Source organism: Cetorhinus maximus, chromosome 4, assembly GCF_964194155.1.
Source record: "Cetorhinus maximus chromosome 4, sCetMax3.hap1.1, whole genome shotgun sequence".
Lineage (NCBI taxonomy): Eukaryota > Metazoa > Chordata > Chondrichthyes > Lamniformes > Cetorhinidae > Cetorhinus > Cetorhinus maximus.
Genome location: NC_135882.1, coordinates 15,453,227 through 15,472,515, shown reverse-complemented (window position 1 = coordinate 15,472,515; position 19,289 = coordinate 15,453,227). Strand labels below are relative to the sequence as shown.

The following is a 19,289-nucleotide window of genomic DNA, read 5'->3' as shown; positions in this document are numbered from 1 at the left end:
CAATTGTATCATAGTTTCACTGAAATTCTGGACATACTTTGCTATTCAATTGCCAGGGGGTGAACTTCCTGTGGGGAGATCGAGACAGCCTTATCAGCTTTATTTTACAATGGTATGAACAGTACAACTGACGGGAAGTGAGGTGACGCATGGATGACTGTGAGGTGACTCATGCAGCTGACCACACCTTAAGTAATTAACCATAAACAACTAGCTGCACCTACTCTCGTCAACTACCCATGCATTCTTTTTATTCTTTCATGGGATGTGGGCATCGCAGGCAAGGCCAGCATTTGTTGCACATCCCTAATTACTCTTGAATGGAGTGGTTGGCTAGGCCATTGCCGAGGACAGTTAAGAGTCAACCACATTGCTGTGGACCTGGAGTCACGTGTAGACCAGGCAGGGTAAGGATGGAAGGTTCCCTTCCCTAAAGGACATCAGTGAACCAGATGGATTTTTACAAGCAAAAAAAGATAATTGTTATGGTCACCATTACTAACACAGGCTTCATTTTCTAGATTGATTTAAATTCAATTTTAATTGAAATTCCACCAGCAACTATGGTGGGATTTGAACCCACATCCCCAGAGACTCAGCCTGGGCCTCAGGATTATTAGTCCAGCGACAGTACCACCATCTCACCCTATGTTCTCAGAAATCTCAACACTACACTATACAATAACTAGCATTCAGCTAGAGGATTGAGGTTCTTGATGTATCATAATTAAATATTAATTTAAACACAATTTTTCTTCAAAATATAATAATTGAAGATTATCTATCATTCCATCAACAACAAAATTTTAAATGTTACCCACTCACACAGAGCTGAATGGTGAATTTGAAAATAATGTCTTGGAAAATGGGGCCTGTACATTGCTATCAAATCAATCATCATTCCAACATGTCATTTTTTTTAACTACATTACCTTTTTGAAACAAGTAACAAAAAAGTAATAACTTATACATCCAAACCTCTACTCACAATTGAAACTTCTAGCTCCCCCTCACACTTTGATGGACATCAGGGTTTCTATTACATGTTTTAAATAAAACAAGGATATTGTCGATAGGTGTAATGTGAATGGCCTTATTGACCAGTAATTAACGAGGTCTTACTCCAATTTGTTACTGCTGAGAAAATAGCTGTCGTCATTAGTTCCTGTAAGGATTGATTTTGTGGCATTGTCTGTTTCTCTGCACACTAAGAGACAGATATCGCAATGGTGTTTCATTAGGAGAGTTGTGCAAGTTGGATGATATTCATCTGGCACCAAGTGTAGATTGAGGAGAACAAAAAAGCGACCAGATCACCCCAGCAGTGGAGTTCATCAAAGGTTAAGATGTTTGGACAGTGCTGCAGGGAGATTCGGCATTAGATAAGAACAGAACAACTTTAGAAACAGGGACAGATCAGTTACCCCACCAAACACAACCTTTATTATGTCCCCACCTGCCCACCATCTCATCATGGCCATCAATTTCTCTCTCATCCGATTGTCTATTGAATTCAATCATTTCAATGACAACTTTGGCAACTTATTTCATGAATATCTTCTTTTGTATGAAAAAATTCTGCTTAACTCCTCTTCTCATTCTCAACTTCCCAGCTTTGTGTCGCCCTGACCATTGAACTTTCCTCTAATGTGAAGGCTTTGAATGTTCAGGTCTTCATTTCCTTGATAATGATCATGGGACTATTGTTTCCTGTACAGTCCTAAAGATACACTGCAGTGAAAAAATGTTTTATTTAATGAATTCTACTTTCAATCACTTGCTACTGCAGATCTTGAATATCATGGAAAAGAGAGCCGTGTTGCTGAAGCTTTTCGTCTTGCACTCATCAGGGCAAATGCAAGAATGCCAAATTTCAAACCATCACAACAATTTATGCTACAGGAAAAAAGGGGTGCTGATTGGTTGGCAAGTTCTGCTTTTCTATGTCACAAATGGGTGGTCACACCAAACAGTCAAGCTCCAGATACATTTTTCAACTTAATACATTTATAGTCATGGTGGCAGGGCCCTCAATAATTTAAATTTCCCTCTTTGAATGAGGTTATGGTTACCCAAGACATCTTTGATTGGGTTCTTTCCCTGGAAGAAGCAGGTTGACAAAATAAAACATTTATTGTACATCCAACGGAGGATGGGAATAAAAGGCTATGGGACAGTTTCCCCACTTACAGGCAGCAGCTCAGGTAAAATTTCAAATTTATCAACAAACCATATTGCTTCATTAATATACAAAAGTTAAACGTCTGAATGTTGATTGGAGAATAGTGTACAGTTCTCAAGAACTACTGTTGTCTTTAGATTACCAACATGCTGTCACGTGTAATAAAACATAAAAATGCAGTGAACATGGATCTTCCAGATGAGCTTTGTAACGGTCCTAGTTCTATGCCTGGCTGAAGAACCTTAAATAATAAAATAAGCTAATTGGCTTGTGGAGTGGTGTAGCCACTAATTGGCAATGACAAATGAGAATCAGCCCCTCTCCACAGGAAGAGGAGGAGAAATAAATGGTAGGAGAATGCTTGAACTATTTTTGTACACCTTCTAGGCTGCTGACTCACAAACTGTATTGATAGAATTCTATTCAAAGGTTGGCTGAAGAATGGTATGTGGCTTGAGAGTCACCCTCCTACCCAGCCCAGGCAAGCTTCCAAGTGTGATGCATCTTAGTCTGTGCTCTGCTTGCTTATCTTAGCTGGTGCGGCAAATGATAAAGTGGGAGAAAAAATATCAGCTACAGCTCCTTGACTTTTATTCAGTCACCCCTGCTGAAAACCACAAGGTGAGGAATGGATCAGGCTTGTGATACACTGCAGTATAAATGAAGACCTAATTTCAGGAGGCTGGCCAATGTGGTTTGGTGCCAGCAGGGAGTGCTGACCTTTCTCAATTCTCTGAAGCAAGCCCTTTTCCTTTAATTCTCATAAGGAAAGCATACGCAGCAGGCAGGCTTGTAGCACAGTTAGTGTCCGAGGTGAACAATTGGATGAAATAGTTTGCTTTTAAAGGGCTTCTGCTTGCCATTAAATTGGAGAGAACTAGTTCAATCCATTAACCTGAAGGAACGGTAAAACTGTGAGGATATGTGCGTGTTTCTTTCTTTGAAAATATCTGGAATGAGAGTTCTGGAAATATTCCCTCTCTTCCAAGTCGCTGGAGAACTGCTGCAAATTGATCAGCAAAAGAGGGCGGTTCTATTTGAAGCTGAAGGTGATAACATCCAGGCTTGGGCTGATAATTTACAAGTAACATTAACATGACCCAAGTCCGAAATGATGACCCATTTCCAACAATAATTGCTTAACCACCTCACCTTGATGTCCAATGGCATCAATGAATCCCCCACCTTTAAAATTCTGGGTGTCACCTTTGACCAGAAACCTAAGTAGACTACCCACTTAAATGCCTTGACTGCCAGAGGCTGGGTATTCTGCAGCATGTTACTCGCTCTCTGAATACCCCTCCATCCTCACAAGAGGTGAGCTGGAAGTGTGGTTGAATACTCTTCACCTGTCTATTGGGTGCGGCTGCAAGAAGTTGTCAAGAAGTATAATTATCCAGGACAGTGGCCTGCTTGATTGGCACTGCATCCATCAGTTTAAACATTCACTCCTTCCACCACCAGTGCACCATGCCTGCAGTGTGTACAATATACAAGATTCACCAAAGCAACTTGCCAAGCCTTCTTCAGCAGTACCTCCAAAACCCACAATCTCAACCACCTCAAGGGTGGTAACACCACCACCTCAAGCCACACACCACCCTGACTGGGAAATATATTGTCATTCTCCATCATTGCTGGGTCAAATGTCTGGAAATCCCGACCTCCCTAACAGGACTGTGGGAGTTTCTTCACCACACAGAGAGCACAGCAGTTTAAGAAGGCGGCTCAACACCACCTTCCAAGGGTTAATTGGCGATGGATAATAAATGCTGGTCTTCACTGCCCAGGTCCAGAGAATGAATTTTAGCAAAAAACAGTAGCTCGAGCTTACATGGGTGAAGATGAAGATCATCTACTGAAGTCTCCCACGTCATCAGAGCAAGTATAAAATTTCAGTAACACGAAGGCAAATACCAGGATAAATTTTCCTACCTTTGTATGGTGTATTGGATGGAACAAAACTAAATCTTGAGGATCAAGTGTTGTTCAAGGGGAAAATGTGGAAAACATGGAGATCTCATTAGCCCCCCTTTTTTTTAAACACTCCTGTGCACCAAAATTGTAAGACCTCCACACACTTCAGCTCAGAATGAGCGCTGCAGAGTGCAAACTACTTTGCAATACCCTCACGCAGGGAGGGAGACTGACCACAGAGATAGTTTGGATGCTCACACATGTGTTAACAATTTCATAAATGATGTGCCCTTCAAGATCAAGGCAGCAAATAACCACAGAAGGACCAATGATACTGGAGCAACATCACAAATTGAGGATGACCCTGTTTTTTTTTGGCCAATGAGTCTGTGGAGGGTATTGGTGAGGGTGAGTTTGTATGTGTGGTGCTGCCACACAGCGAGTGCCACACAGTGCTAAAGAAGAGTCATACGGACTCGAAACCTTAACTCTGTTTCTCTTTCCACAGATGCTGTCAGGCCTGCTGAGCTTTTCCAGCATTTTCTGTTTTTGTTTCAGGTTTCTAGCATCTGCAGTGTTTTGTTTTTACTTTAGTGCAGCAAGTATTGTTCATTTATTACTATCTTTCTTACACTGACTCACTTATTAATCACCATGCAGGGGATTAATACGATTTGCTCAGATAAAACATAAAGGGGTAGAACCCCGGAGACAGAGATAGTGTGAGCCCTAATCTGAAGACCTGAGGCTAGGCCTAACTTAGGCCTTGAGCCTCATTAACACTGTTGCATGAGCTGCCTTGCATGAGCTACTAACTCGGTGAAGGATCTGGAATTTTGTGCGTTCGGAGCCGTCAAACTACAGATTCAGTTATAGGTTTTGCTCCCACAGACGCTTAGGAGAATTTCCTCCTGTTTCTCCTCTGCCGTTATTTTGTCAGCCACAAAATAAAAACCTAATCGCTCTATGTACTGACTCCAGTTCTCGATGGAAGTATCGTACGGGTCAATCCTGCCAAAGAGAGGCATTGCTGGTGAGTATATTTCTTTTCTTTCTTCCCTTAAAAAATCAAAATACTCACAGTCATGAGGCGAGGTGCTGCGTTGGTGCAATTTATCCTCATCGCTAATTGTAATAAACTTGGAGTGCAGGAAGGGTTTCTTGTTAGAAACAGTAAACTTTATTTACAAAGCTCCTGATGAGGCTACATGCTTGTTCCAAGCCCAATGCTAAAAAACTCTGCCCTTAAAATTCCCCACACTTAGGGCTGATTAAACACATCAGAACAGCACCGTGTCATCGCTCATCCAATGGGTTAGCAGAAAGAGCAGGACAAACCTTTAAAACAGGCATGAAGGAACTATCGGGGGAATGCTGGAAATACGAAATTCAAGATTTCTGTTCAGTTATTGCACAACTCCTCAATCAACCATTGGTTTGACACCTTCAGAATTGTTAATGAAGTGCTGACTGCATGTAAGATTGAGTCTAGTATTCCCTAATTTAGAGGGGAAGGTGGAGAGAAACCAGGGTAGTCAGAAAGTGAATCATGATGTTCACAGTAAAGGTCAAGAGTTTACTGTGGGAGAGAGAGTTTTGTACGAAATTTTGCAGCTAGACTGAGATGGGTCCCTGGTACAATCATCTCTGAAACAGGACCTTTATCTTATCAGGTAGAAGTGGAAAACAGGATTTTTTGGAAACACGTGGATCATCTCAGAAGCCAAGAAACCCTCCAACAACCAGTTAATCCACCTGAAATCGAAGTCGAACATAGACCCCTGAGGTGCCAAGTCGACAAAGAATAGACATACCTGGTGTCTTTGTTGCAGTAAATAATTCTGAACTGCCATTGTCTAAGGATGTCCCTGATGCTGCAGTTCCTGGTCAAGTCAATTCAGTGGAAGGACCTCTAGTTGTAGAGTTGCGTCGCTCTACCCAAATCTAAAAACCTCCTCAAATACTACTTTTATAATGGCATGAACTATATACAATTGTACATAATATGGGTTAAGATATTTTTATAATAACATTAAACAAAATGAAAGGGGGAAGAATGTAATAATTGTAAGTTAAACAATTGCTCACTGTTATGGGAATCATGTGACTGTGTAGATGAATCAGCGTGGGGAATTTTGGGGGTGGAGTTTTTTATCATTGGTCTTGGAACAAGAATGTAGCCTCATCTGGAGTCTGTAAATAAAGTTTACTGTTTCTAACAAGAAACTAGCCCTGCATTCCAAGTTTGTTATAATATGGGACTTTATCTCAATATAATTATTCAATGTAAATTAGCCACATGCTAATGTGAAGTGCAGTGTTATTTAGGCCAGTAAAGACACCTCGTAGAATTAATCAAGCTGTGAATTGGGCATGCAGGTTCATTCACCTGAATTTACAGTTTCCAGGACAGTCTCATACACTCACCTCATTGTTGTCTGGGCTCACTTGTGATCAATGGGTGTGGTACTGGTTAGCTGGCATTGGCACAGTTAACGTTGACATTCTGACGGTATAGGAATTCAACAGTGGGAAAGGTCAGACATGCCAACCATTCATTTTAATGGGCAGACAGCGAGGGAGCCATTTCCACGATCAGTGTTGCCAGCGGACAAGGCTCCCTGCCGGCAAGACAAGCTTGGAAAGTGACCCCCTATGTATCAGCGGTGTAGGTGTTTATCTTCACTTCCTAGGGTGTAATCCAGTGCAGCAGATGACTTCTCTTTTGTGTAACCTGTCTGGTTTTTATCACATTGAAATTAATGGAATGAAAATCTGGTGAGATCTGAACCATGTAGGCAAATCTTTCAAATGTCTTTCTGAAGTCTCCAAAATCAAATAACTTTGCTTCTTCGCCACCTTTTGGCCTAAACATTTGATATGAATTCCATCTTTTCTTCTGCGGGTATGCACAATGATAAATAATGTCCAAATCTGCTACTTGTTTTAAGGTTACTCACCATGCAGGTCATGGTGCAGACGGTCAAGACAAAAATCAACCACACTGTTTCACTACATCAAACCATTCACCCCTTTCTAATCGAGCGAAATGGAAGTTTATGTAATAGAAATGTCTATCCACAGGACTAACCTCTTAGCTCTTATTCATATCTTACTGATGCTAAAGAAAGTCTCTTTCATTTTTAACTTTAATGACCCTTGCTAAGACTGTATACCTTTAACATCAAGCGCTACACCCGTACAGCCAATTTAGTGCTACATTGATCACCCCCAATTGTTTTAGTTCATATTTCAAATGACAAGCAAAAAGAGAGTTTGGCCAGGAGGTTGGGGGGGGTGGGGGGGGGTGGGGGGGAGTCGAATGCTCAGAAGTATAGCCGCAGCAAAACATTTTTTTTTTACAATAATTCTTTTGAAGTCTGTGAAAAGAACTATGAAATCTGCATGTCCTTTCCACAGTTATGAATAAATTTGCAATTGTAAATTTGCAAGATTCACATACAAGGGCATGGTTTCTTGCAACTGAAGATTGATTCCTCGCTTGGCTACCTTATCCCTAAGCGTTATATTTGCTGTTCAGATTATATCTTCTTCACTCGGTTTTCATAAGAGTTTGAGCATTCCACACGAGTAGCCTATTTCTATATCCTAGCATCTGTAAAATACTTGTTAAATTTTAAAAAATAATTCAAAGGCATGATTTGCCCGCGTTCTGGCTTCTGTGAGGAAAAGTCATTCCTGAGGATGATGTAAAAGCCAACAGCTGCCTCCTTAAAGGAGTTCATCTTCAATTTATCACCGGAGCATAAAAATGGCCTTGGATGGGCTCAGGCGGCCAATATATAAACCACTTGGCTCCCCCTCCTTTGAAAGCACTGCTAAAGAAAACCCCAGCATTTTCTAAACTGGGCGCTCGAGCCACAAGAACAACAACAGCTTGGATTTATATAGCGTATTTAACATAGTAAAATGTCCTGAGGTACTTCACAGGGCCAATGATCAAACAAAATTTGGCACCGAGCTACATAAGAAGATATGTGGATAGGTGAGCAAAAGGTCAAAGGTGTAGGGCTGAAATGGCCACAGCGATGGCCCCACTCGCTTGCTGGAAAGCCAGGGACAATCCTGTCATGCTTTTTATTGGAAACCCTGACAGAATTCAAAGGCAACCAGGCAGCTAACTGCCTGCCATTGGGGCTTCCAGGTCTTTAAAGACAAAGAGCCCACCTCAAAGAGCAGCTGCCCAATCAGAAGCTAACAGCTTTTCAGTCTCAGCAGCGCCACTGGGAGCAGTGGCCACTGCTGGTAATTCAGCAGTCTCCAGACCAGCAACGATGGAGGAGGCCACGGAGTACAGGTAAAGGGATCGGGCTCACCAGGGCCAGTCAGGCAGGCCCCAGTGAGGGGAATGGGGTGGTCAGTTGTAAGGGCAGGAGGGTATCTCTCAACAGAGGCAGGCCTTGTTGGCAAAATAGGAGAGAGTGTTTGGAAAGGGCTAGGGATCTAACTTCAAGCACATCAGATAAAGGGACGACAATGAGAAAGGGGACGGGAAATACAGGACTGAAGGTGTTGTATCTGAATGCATGCAGTATACGAAATAAGGTAAATAAGCTTGTGGCGCAGATTGAAATTGGCAGGTATGATGTGGTGGGCATCACGGAGACATGGCTGCAAGGGGATCAGGGTTGGGAGCTAAATATCAAAGGATATACATCCTATCGAAAACTGAAAGGTCTGAAGGTGGATAAATCACCTGGACCAGATGGATTACACCCCAGAGTTCTGAAGGAGATAGCTGAAGAGATAGTGGAGGCGTTAGTGGTGATCTTTCAAGAATCACTGGAGTCAGGGAGGGTCCCAGAGGACTGGAAAATCGCTAATGTAACCCCCCTGTTTAAGAAGGGAGTGAGGCAAAAGACAGGAAATTACAGGCCGATTAGCCTGACCTCGGTCGTTGGTAAGGTTTTAGAGTCCATTATTAAGATTGAGATTTCAGAATACTTGGAAGTGCATGGTAAAATAGGGCAAAGTCAGCATGGTTTCATCAAGGGGAGGTCATGCCTGACAAATCTGTTAGAATTCTTTGAGGAGATAACGAGTAGGTTAGACAAAGGGGAGCCAATAGATGTTGTCTACTTAGACTTCCAGAAGGCCTTTGACGAGGTGCCGCACAGGAGGCTGCTCAGTAAGATAAGAGCCCATGGTGTTAGAGGCAAGGTACTAGCATGGATAGAAGATTGGCTGTCTGGCAGGAGGCAGAGAGTGGGGATAAGGGGGTCCTTCTCAGGATGGCGGCCGGTGACTAGTGGAGTTCTGCAGGGGTCAGTGTTGGGACCACAACTTTTCACTTTAATGCATTAATGATCTAGTTGAAGGAACTGAGGGCATCCTGGCTAGGTTTGCAGATGATACAAAGATAGGTGGAGGGACAGATAGTATTGAGGAGGTGGGGAGACTGAAGAAGGATTTGGACAGGTTAGGAGAATGGGCAAAGAAGTGGCAGATGGAATATAACATGGGGAAGTGTGAGGTCATGCACTTTGGTAGGAAGAATAGAGGCATGGACTATTTTCTAAATGGGGAGAGAATTCAGAAATCTGGAGTGCAAAGGGACTTGGAAGTTCTAGTCCAGGATTCTCTTAAGGTTAACTTGCAGGTTGAGTCGGTAGTTAGGAAGGCAAATGCAGTGTTGGCATTTATTTCAAGAGGACTAGAATATAAAAGCAGGGATGTACTGCTGAGGCTTTATAAGGCTCTGGTCAGACCACATTTAGAATATTGTGAGCAATTTTGGGCCCCGTATCTCAGGAAGAATGTTCTGACCCTGGAGAGGGTCCAGAGGAGGTTCACAAGAATGATCCCAGGAATGAAAGGCTTAACATATGAGGAACATTTGAGGACTCTGGGTCTATACTCCATGGAGTTTAGAAGGATGAGGAGGGATCTGATTGAAATTTACAGAATACTGAAAGGCCTGGATAGAGTGGACATGGGGAAGATGTTTCCATTTGTAGGAAAGACTAGGACCCGAGGGCACAGTCTCAGGGTAAAGCGAAGACCTTTTAGAACAGAGATGAGGAGAAACTTCTTTAGCCAGAGAGTGGTGAATCTATGGAATTCATTGCCACAGAAAGCTGTGGAGGCCAGGTCATTGAGTGTATTTAAGACCGAGGTAGATAGTTTCTTAATTGGTAAGGGGATCAAAGGTTACGGGGAGAAGGCGGGAGAATGGGGTTGAGAAACTTATCAGCCGTGATTGAATGGCGGAGCAGACTCGATGGGCCAAATGGCCTAATTTATGCTCCTATGTCTTATGATCTTATGAGTGAGGGTTGGGGCTCCCCCCCATGGGCCACAGGATAACCAACCAGGAGCTGAATGGCCCCACCTTCTGAGCCTACAGGAAAGCCACCAGTTTTGAATGGGCAGCTTCCCCGAGTGGCAGACGAACCCCACCCCCCACTTCCACCGGTAGAATTAGAATGCCAGCGGCGGCTGGGTGAGGCCTTTAAGTGGCCATTAGTGGACTTTAATTGGCCTCTAGGCAGGAAGGCCGTCTTCAACATTCCCCATCCCTGACTTAATCAGGAGAGTTGGGAAGTTGACGGGCACTCCGGCCTGCAGCTTCCCTCTCGATTCTGCAGCCCCCTTTCTCCTAGCCCGCTCTTGGCGGTAGGGGGTTGGGGGGGAATATATTCTGCCCGTAAAGGAGCATCTTCAAGGAGGGGAGAGAGGTCAAGAGGCAGAGAGGTTTAAGGTAGGGAAATCCAGAGTTTAGGGCCTAGTCAGCTAAAGGCAAAGCTGCTAATGGTAGGGGGATGAAAATCAGGGATGCACGGTTAGTTTCCTGTTCTGGTGACAGGTTGACCGTTACCCTGAAAGTACTTTACCGAGATAAAGGGAAGGTAGTTAATAAGCGTTGCCTCTCGGAGGCCTTTAAATTTCTCCGTGACTATCCAGATGGACCACAGGAACTTTTTGGGTTTTATGCATTTCCATGTTCCTAGGATATTGGTTAGGATGAGACTTTAAAAAAGCAAATCACGGAAATATTGAAAGCGCAGAGGAGAAGCTGGAAATCGATCTAACTACTCAGAGGCAAGTACGAGATTTAACTGCAGATTTTTCCATGACATAGTCTGATTATCAGGCAGTTTTCCCACAACTGGTTTCAGTAAAATGGAAGCATGCCACACCCTGCTGAAAATGTGCCAAGGAGGTAGGACCACCTGCTGGAAATCAGTGGATGGTTTGCTTAAATGCTACTTTGTGGCCCTGTCAGTCCAGCCTATTTCTCACGGTTCTGGCATGCAGGATAGCAAACGTAAATAGGGGGCCGAATTTTCTGCCCACCGGGCGGGTGGGCCTGACCCAATCTCCGGCGGGCGGGGAGCTGATCCCCGCCGGAGAAGTGGGTCCCGCCGCCATTTTAAGTGGGCGGGCCAATTAAGGCCCGCCCAGCGTGATGTCCGGCAGGAAGCGCTATGCTTCCCCCAAAGCGAGAGTGCGCCCTTTCGCACATGCACACGAAAGACCTGCACAACTCCCTGAGACTAAGTGCAGCCTCAGGGAGATCGCTTACACGTTTAAAAATATGAAAAATAGAAAAAAAATTCCCTAACATGTCTCCCTCATCTGACAATGTCACATGAGATGGGACATGTTCATAATTTTCATAATAAATTTATTAAACATTTTAAAACCCTGCATGAAATCTCATCCCGCCGGTGGATGAGGTTTCATGTTTTTTCTATTTGCCGCTGGGGCTCCTGGCCGACCCGCCAACCTTTAGGTTGGACGGGGAGGTCCTTTAATTGTTTAAATTATCCTGTCAATGGCCTCAATTGGCTATTGACAGGTTGGCGGGCCCGCAGCTGATTTTGCTGCGCCCCCGCCTTCCTGAAAATTTAAGTGGGGCGCAGTGACGTCGGAGGTTCTGCCCAACGTCATCCCACGCCATTTTATGCGTCGGTGAGCGGGCCCCACCCCCTGCTCGCCGACGGCAAAATTCTGCCCAGGGTCTTTATTTGAAATGGGTGTCCTGTAATACCAGGTGGTAGTATCCTGGAGGCCATGGAGAAGGTATAAAGCAAGTGTGTTTTAAACATTGTTTTTCTTTCTCCCCCAAGGCTTCACATAAGTCATTCCGTCAAATGATGGAAATCATTTAACTCTTGCCACCATCCCCTCCCAATCACCAGTGCTGGAATCCCAATGGGAATTTCCAATATGATGTACTTGGGAAGAGGCAGACTCAGGAGGTGAAGCTGAACAAGAGATGCTCTGTGCCCACCTGCTGGTAACCACACAGCTATACCTTTAGAGGCACAACGCCTCACTTTGGCACACAATTTGTGCCAGCGGTGGCTCTTCCCTCCAAAGGAAGCTGGGGCAGCAGATCCAATGTCACGCAGGAATGCACGTGAAGATACATAAACCTCTGTAATTCCCTCATTAATGCCCAGATCACAGTATGTCATCCTTTCAGTGGCACTGCACAAAGGAAGGAATGTCACGGTCAACAAGAGTCAATGTTGCCTGATTGGTTGCACTTGTCAAAGTATCACCAACCATTACTGCCAGCTCTGGCACAGCTACCTGGTGATGACCATGGGAAAAAGTCGTTTCAGTTTCTAGACTGAGGGCTATGCCACCTAGGCAAGGGCACCTGCAGCTATCATGAAGCTGGCATATGCAGTGGCAGTAACAAGTGTTATGATCTCAGCTGATGTTACAACTGGACGAGCCTGATCGCAGGGTGGAACCCAACTTGATAGATCCTAATTTTTATTTGTTTGTTTACATACATGGAGAGCAGCTACTGAACAGAGTCACAGGAGTCAGCTGATGAACTTTTAACAAAAGAATAAAACATTTATTTAACAAGAAAAGATTAACTATTTTATAATATTCCTTCACCCACAACTATACCTTTACAAATATATACAGATTTGTAAGGATAGCACAAGTTACAAAAACTATCTTATACTCTAATGTTCACAGTAAGTACACAGTCCATTGGTGACCTGTAGTCTGAAACCAGGTGACGATGCCACCTCAACCAGATGCTATGGATCTCCCCACTCCCCCCAGAAGCTTGTCATACTGTCAGCCAATCAGCTTTCACACAAGGGTCTCCAATCTCCACTCTCCAAGAACTCGCTTTAGAATCTTCTCCCAAACCGATGCTTTCTTTCAGATGCCTTCCGCAAGGGTTCACCTCCAGGGTTTCAAACTCTCCTTCAGATGTTCCTCTCCCCTGGGTCACCACATGCATTCAAGCTTTGTTCCACACACTCTCTCTCTCACTGACTCAGCCGTCAGTACACCAGTGTTTCACATGCCCATAGCAAAGAGTTACAGACCTTCCAGTTCTCTCTTTGGACCTTCTGGCCTCTCGCTTTAAATCTGTTTCCTTTAGGCTTGAAGCTTGTGGCCGCCCTCTCCACTCCTTACTTTCATTTCCACAGGACAAGACCTTTCCCAGGTTCCTGTCCTTCCTTTGACTAGAAGCTCTTTTTGGATATTTCCGCTGTTCCACTCCCTGGGATTTGGGGACTTTTTTCTTTAGCTTGGAACTGGCTATCTGTCCCCTTTACTCCAGTCTCTCTCTAGCAACTACTTTCAACCAATTTTAGTTTGAGACTGGCTATCTGCCCCTTCTAGGTTGCTTCTGCCTTACAGGTACTCCCAACTGAACTCAAAACTGATGTTTTTTTCCCTTTAGTTTTTGTGTGTTGGGGGGATGTGTGGGGTTGGGTGGGGCTGGGTGGGCACGTGTGTCGTGCGTGTGTGTGTGTGGGTGGGGGTGGGTGGGCATGTGTGTGTGCGTGTGTGTGTATGTGTGTGTGTGTGTGTGTGTGGGTGCTGCCTCTCTGGACCCTTGTTGCAAGGCAACAGCCCAGTTTTTTCTACTGTCACGTTTGCTTAACTTCTCCAACAGGCGTAAAACTCATTAGAAATGCAGGTGCCTTACAAAGTGAAACTAAAACTCAACTTGGCCTTTTCTTAACACACAAATACAGAAATATGAATCAACCATAAAAACTTTAAAGCTAAAACTCATTCCTAACACCCACAAATACCAATATAACTTACTTACACTGTCTCGATTTCAGCCTGAAGCTTGGCTCCACTATATCCAAGCTGGTTGCAATTTCTAACAGTGGAATTGTATCAAGGAGTGGTATGGCGAGAGCAATCCTTACTCAACCACTCCATTTCAGTATCAAAACAGGAAACTGACTTCTAAGTTGTCCCACCACTTGTCCACAGGCATATGGCTGCAGCTTGCCTATAATTTTTCCCATCTCTTCTTAGATCTCTGTCCCTTTAGTCTTGGGAAAGGCTGCGAATGGGTTCAAATACATTTTGAGGCTGTCCATTGCAATCAGAAATGTTGTACACCTATTGTGAGACTCACCTTCCATTGTTCCCATCCCTTTTAATGTAACTTGGATGTAATCTGCCCTCTCACCACTAGTGTGCGTCTGACATCATGTGAATCGGCATCTGAATCAATGTTAATGAATTCACTTGGATAAACTGGTGGTTATGATCCAGTCTGCCATCAACAGCTATTCTAGAATGAATAATGCCAAGATCAGAAAAGGCACTCAGACTGGAAAATTTGAAACGAATACAGAAAAATTCAGGTCAGGCAGCATCTATGGAAAGAACAACATGTTAATGATTTAGTTGTCGGACATTTGGTGCAACTGGATGGCATTACAGAAGAACAATATTTAAAAATTAACTGCACAAGCTGAAGGGGAGAGAGGGTAACACAAAAAGAATTATTTTGACCTATAAAGTGCTTAACCAGACAACAGAAAATTGCCAAATAGTAAAACTGATGTTAGCAGAAGAACAATAGGAGCCATAATGAGAGCGATCGAAAAGAAAAAATACACACATGAAAGCCAGTGTGGGAATAGCTTCCAGAGAGGAGGAATGGGCAGGTAGAAAGAGAAACATGAGTAACTGGACAAGCAGAGCAGCCTGATGCAAGTTGGAAAAACAGGTCAATGTCATTGGTGTAGATCACCCTGTCGGCATTGTGCTCCAACAGATGATCACCACCCCAGGCACTGACTAACCCACAGCACCACCCACCACCACCCCTCCCACTACACCTCCAACACCGCCACCAGCACTTGGAAAAACCAGGATACCCATCAGAACATCTGGGCTTCACTGACTGTAAAGGAAATGATTGACTTCCAAAATTTTTAAAGCTATTAGTGTCATGTATTAGCCTCCCTAAGCACATGAACACATATTTCATTGAAGCTTTTATTTATTTATGATCACATAAACTCTCCTGCAACTCTTTCAACAGCCATAATAGCATAATTTCAGAACAGCTTGGTTCAGAGGTCTTCCTGTCTGAACCTATGCTTGTCCAGGCTTCTGGCTTGCTCACTCACTGACTGCTCTATAGGACTTGGCCCGTCCTTATTAACTAGTACGTCAGCTTTTTAGCTAATCAAATATTGATATACCTCCACATTGTCTTCCAGTCTGTTACACACCATTGGTTACCACTCAATAGCACAGACCTCTATTGTTCCCATAGCAATGCACCACAGTGTGGAATAGGGCGAGGCATCTGGAAGGAATTCTAAGTGATAGTTAAAATACAATATGAATTCTCAACTTGTCACATAAGAACTTTGTTCTATTATGTATCAAAATAGATTTCCAGCAGAATAAGGGAATAAAAACAGTTGATATAAATTATTATTTATTGATAATGTAACGATAATGTTAATAGAATGAATCCATGTATAAATAAAGCTGATGACCCTCCTCTCAATCTGGTACATTATAAACCCGTAAGGTCTAGAAAGGTTCAAAGCTTGAGCCAGGGCCTATGCCGAGTCACCTGCTTTCAACTGGAAGGGCAGTAGACAACTGGCCACAGCTTCCCTTGAGCCACGGAGGCAAAACAATCCCATTCCCATTCCCAATTCCAACCAGTGACCCTCCTACAGTCAAGCACATGTTTGAATGGCAGGTGAGGAAAAGATTCAGCGCATCTCTGATGGCATAAATGACGGAAAGCCTAGCATTAACTATCTGAATTCATTCAGATGGAATTGTCACTTCAGCAAAGTACTGGAGGGCGCTGCTGTCGTGCATGAAATTGTGGAATGAGGCAGCACCTTCAGGTAATAATTAGGTAAGGGAAAAAAAAATGAGGAGGAATAAATAAATTTAAGGCTTTCTCTTCAGTGACTGTGATTTGTGGAAAGTTCTTTGACAATTTTTTTTTGAAGGCTTGGAAGTCAAATCCTGTCACAATTGAAGAGAAGAGCTGTCCTGTCAATGGTAGGCACAAAGACAAAAGCAGAAGGCACATAAAGCAAACGCTAACAAAAGACTAAGAATGCAAAGGAGGGGTGCTTAGAAACAAGAGAATCTTGTGGTTCCCAAGCTTTGCCTGTGACCAAAGGGATAGCTGAAATTTATCATCCTCAGTAACATCATCATGCTGCACTCGAAGAATTTCAACAATGTTCTTAAATGAATTCTTACACACACCCTCTATTGCTGACCCCCTAATATTTCAAAACCACGAATAACTATTGCTGACTTTTAATCATGGGGTAATTTCTACTTAAAGGATCAACATTTCAATCACATCTATAGAATAAATTATAATTATACAGAATTGATTGCATTTAGGCATTTGTCAAGGTCAGCGTGCATCACTGATAGTTTAGCTGTCAGTTCAGTGAAACCTTCAATTTAAGTAAACAGAACTTGGCACTTTAGATCAAAGAACCCATCACAAACTGACTGATGAGTTTCATTAATAGGCATTTGACCAAGCTCTATGAAAAGGGGAGATGTTGAAAATCAAAAAATAAGTCCAAATCTTAACCAAGACTCATACGCAATGGACCTTAATGTTGCAAAGTATTCCATTCTTTTTAGTGTTGAGATAATTTACCAATATTTTTGGCCAGATCAGAAGGGGGCGCCATTCTCCAAGTGTAAGCTAAGTCAGTAAATGTGACAAGCACTGGGCTTCACAATTGAGCCCATTTTGGTTCTTATCAAGATCCAGCATTACAAATTTGGATCTACAATAGATGCCTTCCTGGGATCAAAGACATCAGTCACTCCCGTAAGCATTCCAAACATATTATTTTTGTTTTGGATTTCCAGCATCTGCAGTTTTTTGTTTTTATATTATTTTGGGAGTTGGCTCACACTGTCCCACCTATTTGCACAAGAGCACCACCTGCGAGTATAACTATAGTATCCCCTTGTGACCTGAAAGAGGCATTAATTTTGAGCCCCTTGCTCATAAACTTCTTCAATCTCTCTGAAGGCAGGCCAAGCAAACAGCTGATAAGTCAATGCTTGTCAATTTCTTCATTTCACAGACAAATGAAAATGCAGAACAACCATTATGATCAAACTCACAGCTCAAGCAGTACAACTCGTCTTCATCTAGTATTACAAAATAGTGAATGTGCAGGTCATCTGACATGACGCGCACAAAAATAATTTCTGACACTCTCTGGCCCACTTGCAATTTTGTTACCAGACTGTATGATAAGGATGTCTGCCTACCAGCGTCTGTGTCTTTGTCTTATCTCCAGGGTGTTTATGACTCACTCCAGGGACTTGAGACCGAAATCTAAGTTGGCATTCAAGTGCTGTACTGAGGCAGTGCTGCACTATCAGAGATGTCTCTTGGATGAGGCATTAAATCCCAAACCCCACCTACCCTCTCAGGTAGACATAAAAGATCCCACGGCACTCTCTAAAGAAGAGCAGGGGAGTTCTCCATCGTGTCTTTACCCATATTTATGAAACATTATCACTAAAACATATTAGACCAAGAATCAAAAATGGATCATAATCACATTGCATTTTGTGGGACCATAGCACAAATTGGTGCCACTTTTTCTACATTACAGCAATGACAACACTTCAGAAATACTTCATTGGCTGTAAAGCATTTTTAGGTGTCAAGGAATCGAGGGATATGGGGAACAGGCAGGAAAGTGACGCAAGGTCAGTCATGGTTTTATTGAATGTTGGAGCAGGCTCAACAGGATCTACTCCTGCTCCTATTTGTGCTCTTGTGTCTCCTCAGGTCATGAAAAATATTATGCAAATACAAGCTTCTCCTTCCTTCGACATCTTCTGCTGTTCATAGTAAACAGCTGGGAGGTGTTTTCCTTTTACGAGGACAGGCTAAGTGAAAACAAAATCATCGATTATTATTTACAGTCCCACTCACATATTACTTACCTTCTGTCTAGCTGTCTTTTTTTTTTACACACACGAAAATGCACTTCGCTTTAAAAATTTGGCATTGGAAGTATCTCATTTTCAAATCCTTTGTGTGAAAAACGATCAAAAAATCCAAAACGTGATATCAACATACACGCTTCCAGCAGGACAGTGATCAAAATCAGGGACATCACATCGTTCCCATTTCCCCCAATTCTTACCCACGGGCGGAGGCCAATTGTAGCACCTTAACTGCTCTTCCAGCTCAGAGCCGCATAGATCAAGAACGGAAAATAAGACCTCCAGGTCCCCATGGTTTAGTACTAAGACACGCCTTTTTCCATTAAGTTATTTGAGGAGCTGTGTCATGAACTTTGTCATCCTTTTGTGGTTGCATTTCTGTTGATGCTGTTGAAATCCTGTATGAATAGTCAGGGGTCAGTAAGGTCTTGCTTGGAGTAGAAGGAACCTGAGCAACGTCAGCAAATATTAGTCATTAACTTGCATGCTTCAGGCTTAACCGCAATACATTAACCCCATTTGATAACTTCACTAACCAGTATCCTTGGTAACGTCATGAGTACTAGAGAACAAATAAAAAACTAAACAGAGACAAAAAGAATATTAATTATAGGCCTTAGTGATTTATTTAAAAGAAGATACTGATTGTATTGCAAACAATGTCAACAAAAGAAAACAGGGAATATTAAGCTACATTACTTTTCAATATCAAAAGTTGAAGCAATAACGGAAATCCAATAAACAGAACAATAAAACTAATAAATTGTTCAACACAAGGCTCCTCCTGAATACACTAACAGGAGCTGTGCAAATTGAAGTAATTTAACATCTTGTGTACAAGGAAACAGGAGGTTGTGTAAAGGCTTCAGTTTGCTCATGTTGATAAAAGGTTCAACTACTGGCAGAGGCTGGGTCACTGGAAATTAGCAAACAGTGAACAAAGGTACAA

The 19,289-nt window shown here is 42.9% G+C and overlaps 1 long non-coding RNA gene across 1 annotated transcript in view; it reads right to left on the bottom strand.

Moving 5' to 3' along the window:
- Positions 1-18,469, bottom strand: part of LOC144679299 (uncharacterized) — an 86,025-nt gene extending 67,556 nt beyond the window's left edge. Inside the window, exons 1-2 of the long non-coding RNA XR_013576308.1 lie at positions 18,338-18,469; positions 15,568-15,686 (exon numbers count right to left, since the gene is read on the bottom strand). This is a non-coding gene — a long non-coding RNA (uncharacterized LOC144679299). The remainder of the gene's footprint in view (positions 1-15,567; positions 15,687-18,337) is intronic.
- Between the last annotated feature and the right edge of the window lie 820 nt (positions 18,470-19,289).